At 48.8% G+C, this 9,166-nt stretch overlaps 1 long non-coding RNA gene across 1 annotated transcript in view; it reads right to left on the reverse strand.

Moving 5' to 3' along the window:
- LOC309629643 overlaps positions 1–6,798 on the reverse strand; it is a 545,666-nt gene extending 538,868 nt beyond the window's left edge. Inside the window, exon 1 of the long non-coding RNA XR_014245166.1 lies at positions 6,300–6,798. This is a non-coding gene — a long non-coding RNA (uncharacterized lncRNA). The remainder of the gene's footprint in view (positions 1–6,299) is intronic.
- Between the last annotated feature and the right edge of the window lie 2,368 nt (positions 6,799–9,166).

Below are 9,166 nucleotides of genomic sequence, written 5' to 3' on the forward strand. Positions count from 1 at the left end.
AAGTCGGGGGGAGGGGACTTCAGCGCAGAGGACAGTGATGGAATTACTGCCAGAAATAGTGACCCAGTGGTGTCTCCTTGATGCCAATGCCCGGAATGGCCTTTGCCGGGTGATCAGGGTCAGAGACCTGTGCTGTCGCAGCTCTGCTTCTCATTACGTGACCTCCAGCAGGACATGGCTCTGAGCTGCCTCAGTTTCCTCAGCTGAGAAATGGGCTAATGACTTGCACAGACGTGCATTCTGGGTGAGGATAAAGTGACTGAGTGCAGGTGTGAGACTATTGTCTCGTCTGTCAAGTGCTTTCAATTGGTAGTGACACCACGGTTGCCTTGGTAACAGATGTTGCTGTTTGGCAAATTCCCAGCCAACAACCGAGCTGTGGTACTTGACCTGGGTGTCGCCGATCCCGTTCTCACCCCCCAGGGTTGTCTTCAATGCAGGTGAATTTGTGCCTCCAGGCACGAGGCTGCTCCAAGGGCATCACACACGCACACACACGCACACGTGACACACGTACTCTGAATCACGCCGTCATGCCCTGTGCTACGGTGACGTGGACAGGGTGACAGATGCGTGTGACCATCCCAGGGAGCCACACTGACCTTTCACCTTTGTTTTTAAAAAAGGTTTCTGGAACTTGGAGCTTTTAGAAAACGACTCCTTCCTCTATAAGATACTATCTCCTGACAAGACCTTCTGAGCCATGAGGAGGGAGCGATGGAATATTTTCACAGTACTGGCCCTTTTGAACGACTGAGAAACCAAAGACCAATGTCCGAAATTAGGATTCCGAGCATGTGACTCTCCTGGGCAGGGGTGCAGAGTCATCTCTTCCTTTGGGGATCTGCTTTCTCGGAAGTTGGGTACTTGCCAACCGCGCAATCGGCTCCCTGAAGGATGGTCACCTTCTTTCATGTTGGGTTGCAAAGAAAGTAAGTTACTCAAGGTCACAAGCCTACTTAGCACCAAAGGCGCGACCGAGAGAATGTCAATCAAAGAGCTCACATGTGCTGAGCCCGTGCTGTGAGCCAGTCCTCGCTCAGTGACCTCCGTGCACGAGTTTGGTGACTCTTCGCGACCTCCATGATACAGGCTTCATCCCCATTTTACAGCTGAGGACACTGAGGCAGAGAGGAAAAATAATCGGGAGCGAGGCAGTGTGGTTCCGGAGCTCCAGTTCTTAACACAATATCCTCCTGCCCCCCACACCCGAAATCAAGCTGCCTGGGCGATCCCACCGCACAAGGAAATGGGAGGGATGCTGCTTGGGGTGGGGCTGACGCTTGGCCCTGCAACTCACCCGCTGTAGGACCCAGGGTTGAGCACTTAACCTCTGACCCTGGGTAAATTACTGAACCGCCCCAAGACTCAGTGTATTCTTCTGTAAAATGGGCATCCTGGCAGATACCTCATCGGCTGCTGTGAAGATTAATTGCATGATGTGTGTAAAGCACCCGTCAGATTTTATTCCCAAGAGACCTTATCTATTCTTCCTCCTTCAAGACTGGAAGTGTCACCTCTGAGGCCTTGCTGCCTGGCCGTGCTAACTCTGCAGGCATGATTGATTAATCAGATGAAGGCAGTCTCGGACATTTCAAGGATTCTGCAAGAAACTATCCACACATCTTATCGCCTTGGCCTAATCAGCATGAGAGCTTTTCTCTATATTTATTGTTCTGGTGTTTCTTTATCCCTGACCTGAGGTCGATTTTGATCAGCTATGGGATCAGTAGAGCTGCAGTGTCATCCTGATCCGACGGGTTTGGCCTGGGCCTTCAGATGCTGTGTCCATGACCAGGCTTTTAGACTCAGCAGGGAGCCCCACGTCCTGCCCATTAGGTGGGTATCAGGGCTTCCCAGCAGGTACCTCCTCCCTGGGACACCCTCCGCTCCCCACCCAGGGCTTCCCTCCAGCATCCTGGTACCCAGCACCTGCCGGGGCCTTCCCGTCCCTCTGACCACTGACTCAGTCTGGTAGGGGCGGGGTAGGGCCCTCCCTCTGTCTCCGATGCCCTGCAGCTACTCAGCCTCTGCTGCTGCTTATGACCTGTGAATGGGGTCAGTGGGAGGTGAAGCCTCTAGAACAAGACACAGCAGCCCCAGGGCTCACCCTGGCAGCAGCCTGAGTTTCAGGTTGTCATTACCTAGTGAAATAATTACAGGCCAGAAAGGCCATTCTTGTGATTTGGATCACAACTCCTCCCAGAAAGCCTCTTACTAGCTGAGAAATGTTGGCTACCCTGAGGACAGCAGATCCCCCCATTGCATCCCGTTCCCATTTTTCTGAGCCTAGAAATGAGCATTGGCCCCGATATATTCTGTATCATTCAAAAAATTACTCATAGGTAGGGGGAGTTACACAAGTACATATGAAGTGTCCACCATATGATGGCACTTTCCGGGTTCTATAAGGGACACAAAGGCAAATCAGACATCATCTTGTCCTCGAGACCTCTGGCGTAGCAAGGATACATGTGCACACACACACACACACACACATATACACAATATAATGTTGCAGTAATTCTGTTATTGAAGTAACAATTTACCACGAATTTAGTGGCTTAAAACGACACAAGTTTCTTCTCTTACTTCCTGGTAGTCACAAGTCTGACCCAGGGCTCACTGGTCTAAAAGCGAGGTGTCAACACCGGGTGCGTTTCTTTCTGGAGATTCTGTTTTCTTGCATTTTCCACTTCTAGTGGCTCCTCGGCTGGTGGTCCCTCCGTCCATCTCTGACTCTTCTTCCTCGCCGTTATGTCTCTCTGTGACCACAGCTGCGACAGGCCCTCTGCTAATCACAGGACACCTGTGATTAGATTGGGCCCAACTGGGTCATCCAGGATACCCACCCAGTCTGCACCCAAGCACACCTGCCAAGGCCCTTTGCCATGTAATGTAACAAAGTCACAGTTTCCAGGGATTAGGACATCGGCATAATCTGGGGAGGGGGGAGCATTATTCTGCCTGCCAGAAATATATATACACGTAAGTAGTAACTACAATATGATATAAACTTGAGCTGATATATTGATACCTATAAACAGTCATTTTAATATTATATAGATGAGTTATTCCAACAGCTCAGAGTGTTTGTCTAGGGGAAGTAGGTGTTCTGGACCTGGGTTGGCAGGTGAGGGCAGTAGGGGTAGGGTGGGGAAGATTAGTTTGGGAAAGCATACATTCAAATAACAATACAATATGGTGTATATTTATCTATTATCTATCTATCTATCATCTATCTATCATCTATCTATCTATCTATCTATCTATCTATCTATCTATCTATCTATCTACCTACCTACCTCTCTGTCTATCATCTATCTAATTTTATGTGTTGCTCACAAGAAATCATAGTTGGGGAACAGTTCCTGCTTTGTGGGTACCAGAGAAGGGGTGATTTTTATACTTGGGGGCTGGAAAGTCTTCGAGGGGGAGGCATGCTTGGAGGACTTGAGGCTGGGCCTTGGAGGGCAGGAGGGTGTTGGACCCATGGAGATAGGAGATCAGGATGGTCAGGGACCAGAGGGAAGACGTATTGGGCAGCTGAGGGGATCTGACTCTGTCAGCTGGGCTGTAGTAGAGGATTTCACAAGGGGCAAAGGGAAGGTAAATTAGGGAGGTTAGGGCCTCCCCAAGGATGCAGGCCCTGGGCAACTTGCAGAGATTTGGAGCAAAACAGTGAAACACCCAGGAGTAACGGGGCCTGGTTCCAGCAGCAGGAGTCAGATGGGCTGATGGAAGGACCAAACCCACAGCGGGTACCTGGGTGAGGTTGGTGGGGGGCATGAGAGCCTGTCCCGGGGCAGAGGAGGGGCAGGTCTGCTGGGGGCATCTGGGTCCCTGCTGGAGACGCCCTGGGTCCCTGGGGATCAGCTTTGAGAAGGTGAGTTGGATGCACCCCTGGGAGGAGGTCGGGGTGACTGGATGGATCTGATGGGATGGGTTTTAGGGTTCCCTGTTCAAATGCTGCAACGAAGTGGGAGGATGGCAGGTCACCACGGGGGTGTGTGGCCACATCACAGAGAGGACGACCACCCCTCTTTCAGTGTGGGCAGGAGGCACGGGAGAGAAACCTGCGATACTGGGATAGGTTTTGGTTTGTCAGGCATTCATTCCTCAGTATGCTGATGCCAGGTTGGCACGGGAAGCTGGACGGCCAGCGGGGTTTTCTGTGCGTTTCTCCTGAGAGGGTGTCCTTATCCATCACGGTGCCAGCAGCCCCTCCCAGCCGTTGGCAGTGCAGATTCTATGACCCAACCCAGAGCTCCTGAATCAGAAGCACTGAGATGCCGCCCAGACATCTGAGTTTCCCAAGCCCTCCAGGGGATACCGATGTCCCTCAGCTTGGAGAACCACATCCTATTGCCTTCCTCTCTCTCCGTCACTCCTCTCCGTCCTTCTCCCGTCCAGTCCTGCCCCATGGCCGATGCCACATCTTCACAGATCCGACACTTGGCGATTGCCATTGTGACAGGCTCTGGTGGGGCTTAAGGCTTCAGAGGAGAGTCACTCAGGTGATTCAAGGTGAAATCGTCTGTCCTGCAGGAGAGTCGGGGGACAATGAGTGAGTATCACCCCCGCCCCAGTAGGTGGAAGCCAGGTGAGAGCAAGATCCCCCCTCCCCCCGCAGCATGAGGGATTCAGATGGGACGGAAACAGGACCTCTTTCGGGATGCGACGTCCAGGGTGTGATGTCGACTCCCCCACTCTGGATATCCGTAAAAGCAGGGTGACTGCCATCCATGGTGAGCCCGCCTGGGGGCGGGAGAATGGACGTCATGACCTTGTATGGTCCTGAACCATTCAGAGTGTCTGCGATCTTACCGTCAGCTCCATTTCTGTCTAGAGCATTCCACGGAGGACTTGGTGGGATTGAGAATGAGGCTTTTCTTACAAATGCAGACCTCCATCAGGGCTGCGGTGGGAACCTCTGATGACGTCAAATAGAACTGTGGGTGCTGCTGGCCCCACCGCACCCCTGCTCATCCACGTCACGTGCAGCTCCATCTGAGGGTGGACCGTGGCTCTAGCGGGCCATGCTGCTCGGGGCCAAAGAGGCCTGGGGTGAGAATATAATCATGCTGTGATGCGATGGGTTTCTATAAAAAGTGCATCACCCATGAGGTCTTTCACTTTGCTTTCCAATTGGAAAAAGACACTTCTTATTTTCCCTCCTGTCGGCTGTCAATACCTTTCTCAGGTATTCCTTTTACTAGCGCAGAAAAATCAAAGACACCCGAAACAAAGGCCGGCACCTAAAGAACGAGGAGGTGGGTACCAATGCTGCTCTGTGCCAGGCCTGAGCAGACGGTCAGGAGGAGTGGTGATCGGGCGGTGGCAGGGACGAGGCGGGTAGAGTGAGGGCCGGGGCTCTGGGTTGGGTGCCGGCTCCACCACTTACCTGTGTGAGCACAGGTAAGAGGAAGGAGAGGGGGAAGGAGGCTTCAGCTCCCGCCCAGAGCCCGCCCCACCTGAGGCCACGGTGACCCAGGAGCCTCCTTGCCCCCGCCCTGCTCTGATGGGATGGACTAAGGAAAGACTTGGCCTAAAAAATGCTGCTGACCTTTTTTAAGAGTTGAATTTTTTTTTTTATTGTGGGAGAACATATATAACATAACATTGACCATTTTAACCCTTTTTTTGCACATACTATTCAGTGACATTATTTTCACACCGTTGTGCAATCATCACCACCAACCATCTCCAGAACTTTTCATTCATCACGAACTGAAAATCTCCAGAACTTTTCATTCATCACGCCATTAAACACTCACTCCCCCTGTTACCTGCCTCAGCCCCTGGTCACCTCTAGTCTACTTTTTGTCTCTATGGATTTGACTACTCACAGAAATGGATCAGACAGAATTTATCCTTCTGTGTCTGGCTTCTTTCACTGAGCATAATGTCCTCCAGGCCCACCCATGCTGTAGCAGGCGTCAGAATTTCCTTCCTTTTTAAGGCTGAATACTCTTCTATTGTACGTATGGATAGACCACATTTTCTTTATCCATTCATCCACTGATGGACACTTGGATTGTTTCTACCTTTTGGCTATTATAAATAGTGAGCATTGGTGTGCAAATATCTGTTTGAGTCCTTGCTTTCAATTCTTTTGGGTATATATCCAGAAGTGGAATTGCTGGGTCATATGGTAATGCCGTTTAATTTTTTGAGGACCGGCCATACTATTTTCCATAGCACCTGCACCATTTTACGTTCGTACCAGCCATGCGCAAGGGTTCCAGTTTCCCCACATGCTCGCCAAATTTGTTATTTTCTGATTTTTTTTTTCACACACACACACACTGTATTTTATTTTTACAAGAGATAAATAGACTGACACCAAGCATTGTACATGGATGACCACAACAAAAGCAACAATGATTGCAATTACCAAACATGAAACACACCCATACTATGTCATAATATTGACATTCAGTCCAGTAATCCTCCACTGTAACAGCTCCTTTACTTTGCAGTGAAAATTGATTTGTATATTCTTTGCCTCTGAGTCCTTGTGGGATTTTTTTTTTTTTTAATTCAAACAGAAAGTCACAAAAATTATACTCATCCTCACCAGTTCACTCAGTCCCATGTAATTAATTTTTTTTTTCATCTTGATCTTTTGTTAGCACTTTTATGAGTTCATCAGTTTTTCATCAGAGTTCTGAAAATGCTTATTCATTCAGTTCAGCAGTACAGTCAGTTACCAGAAACCTGTACTTGTCAGAGTCTTTTCCATGAATTTCTTGAAGATGAAACCCTTTTATAGGAACATATTTGCAAAATCATCAGAGTACTAATACTAGCCACGCTAATGGGTGTAAAGTGGTATTGCATGGTGGGATTTGCATTTCCCTAATCATTAGTGATGCTGCCTGTCTTTTCATGTGCTATTGGCCATCTGTATATCTTTTTTTTTTTTTTTTTGGCTGCGCCGCATGTGGGATCTTAGTTCCCTGACCAGGGATCGAACCCGAACCCTCTGAAGTGGAAGGGCAGAGCCCTAACCACTGGACCACCGGGGAAGTTCCTATGTATCTTCTTTGGAGAAATGCCTATTCAAGTTCTTTAGCCATTTTTGAAGCCAGTCTCTGATTTTACCTGCAGTTGGAAGGCTGGCTAGTTGAGCTATAAGATGCCAATGTTTTAAAAAAGATTTTCTTTTAGAATTTTCTTTGAAGGAAAGAAACTTGTTTCTGTAATTGGCTGGGCAATGTTATACTTAGGCAAAAATGTTTCTGTACCATATTTCTTCTGTCTCTAGGGGGAGGCAGGGCCTTCACCTCTTGCTGGTTCCTTGCCTCCCCAGTGTGCCCAGAGAGTTTGTGATTTGCTGAAGCCAACACTCCTTCTTGGAACTGGAGCAAAATGGAAGATTTTTGTGAGGCCCGGAAAGCAAGTGGCTGAAACCACTGAAAGTATCAGCTGTGGTTAACAGGGCAGAATGGCCAAGGCAGAGTGGGGAGGCTTGATGCTCTATCCTACGCCTAACTCTTGGCTTTGAGAACTATTTGTAAGAAAGTCTTTAATCTTTTTGTTATTCTTAGCCAATAGGCACATATTAATGCTCTTTATTGTCAGAAAGATTTTGGAAAAACTCTATGGTTGGTTAAATGGATTAAAACATATTAAAAAAATGGACATAATTGTTCGGGATGGTTGATAGTAAGGGGGCTGTGCAGGTGTGGAGGCAGGGAGCTTATGGGAACTCTGTATTTTCCAGTCAATTTTGCTCTAAATAAAGTCTATTAAGAAAGAAAGGACTTTTGAAAAGGAGATCTCCTACCACGTCAGCACCAAACCTACAGAGATCGTATCATAAATTAAGCTGTAATACAAAGCACATCTTCTGAGAGGCGTAGCTTGAATAACTAAGGCTTTATCTTCAAAGCTAGATTGATATCTATTGTTTGGCTTAAAGTGGGAGATACACATCTTTACTAAAGGAATAACATCTGTGGTGGTAGGCCCCAAGGACAGTTCATTCATTTGCTGGTGCATGTTTGTACGCACGCATGCACACATACGTGCAACACCCACACGTGTGTGCTGCGTGCAAAGCTGGGGAGGCTGAACGTTCCAAGGCAACAGCTTCTCATTCACTGTGTCTGGATCGCAGGGTAGATAAGGCTTTTGGTGTGTGTGCTTACTATGAAATTCACTCCCCTTCTCCTTAACCAAGAGTTTCTTTGGCTTTGAGGAGCGTCCTGACTCTATTGTCCCCCACCACTGCGGCTGAGGGGGCCTGGGTCTTTCTCTATTCATCGCCTCTTGGCGGGTTCTTACTCTCTGTAGCTCTCACCATAGATCACAGCCGCCTTCTTGAAGTTCTCTTGGCTTCTGGGATACCATTTTTTTCTTGATTTGCCTTTTATTCCTCTGACTCTCAGGGGAGCCTGCCCTTGCTCCCTGTATTGGTTAGGCGGCCCACTGAAGGGGGGTAGTTTGAGGAGAACTTAATAAACGGACAATTTACCAGCTTGGGGGCAGGGTAGTGCAGCACCCCAGGACCAGCAATAGTGGGGAGCCCTTGCTGACTCTTGGTCCGAAGGCCGAAAGCAGGGGAGCGGTTTTATCATTGACAGAACCTGGAGAGAGAGCTCAAGGAAGTGCATCTCTGAAGCAACCCAGCAGGGAAGGTTGGGGGGGGAATAAATACCACAATACCCTCCTCTCTGTGATCTTCTGATGTGCTCCCAACAGAGGCTGGCAGGCGGGGGCCACTGATGCATTTCACCCCCAGGATCCTGTGGCAAAGTGCAGAGTGGAAAAGCGGGGAGAGTGAATCTACAGGGGCAAACAGAAGCATGCGGCCACTGCCGTACCTGATATGGGCTGAATTATGTCCCCCCCAGATCTATATGCTGAAGTCCTAACCCCCAGTACCTCAGAATGTGACCTTGTTTGAAGATCAAGTCTTTAAAGAGATAATTAAGGTAAAATGAGGTCACTGGGGTGGGCCCTAATCCAATCTGACTGGTGTCCTTATAAGAAAAGAGATTAGGACACAGACACACACAGAGGGAAGACCATGTAAGAAGACAGGGAGAAGATGATGGTCTATAAGCCAAGAGGCCTCAGAAGAAACCAGCCCTGCCTGCACCTTGATCTTGGATTTCCAGCCTCTGGAACTATGAGACATTAAATTTCTGTTGTTGAA

Source organism: Balaenoptera borealis (genome assembly GCF_965194805.1).
Source record: "Balaenoptera borealis genome assembly, chromosome: 5".
Classification (NCBI taxonomy): domain Eukaryota; kingdom Metazoa; phylum Chordata; class Mammalia; order Artiodactyla; family Balaenopteridae; genus Balaenoptera; species Balaenoptera borealis.